The following is a 220-nucleotide window of genomic DNA, read 5'->3' on the forward strand; positions in this document are numbered from 1 at the left end:
GGGAGCGGCTGGGGAGAGGTCAATGGGGGGAAAAGGAGACTTATGTAATACTTTAAACAATAAAGAATTAAAAATAAAATAAAATAAGAACAAATGGCCTCAGATTATTAGCTGTGTGATCAAGAATAAACCCCGAGGAGGATTAGAAATGGCAGCAGAGTAAGTGGAAGCTACACAGACACGCTCTCAGAATCAAACTGGAATTACAGCTAAAATACAA

Source organism: Myotis myotis, unplaced genomic scaffold (assembly GCF_014108235.1).
Source record: "Myotis myotis isolate mMyoMyo1 unplaced genomic scaffold, mMyoMyo1.p scaffold_m19_p_18, whole genome shotgun sequence".
Taxonomy (NCBI): domain Eukaryota; kingdom Metazoa; phylum Chordata; class Mammalia; order Chiroptera; family Vespertilionidae; genus Myotis; species Myotis myotis.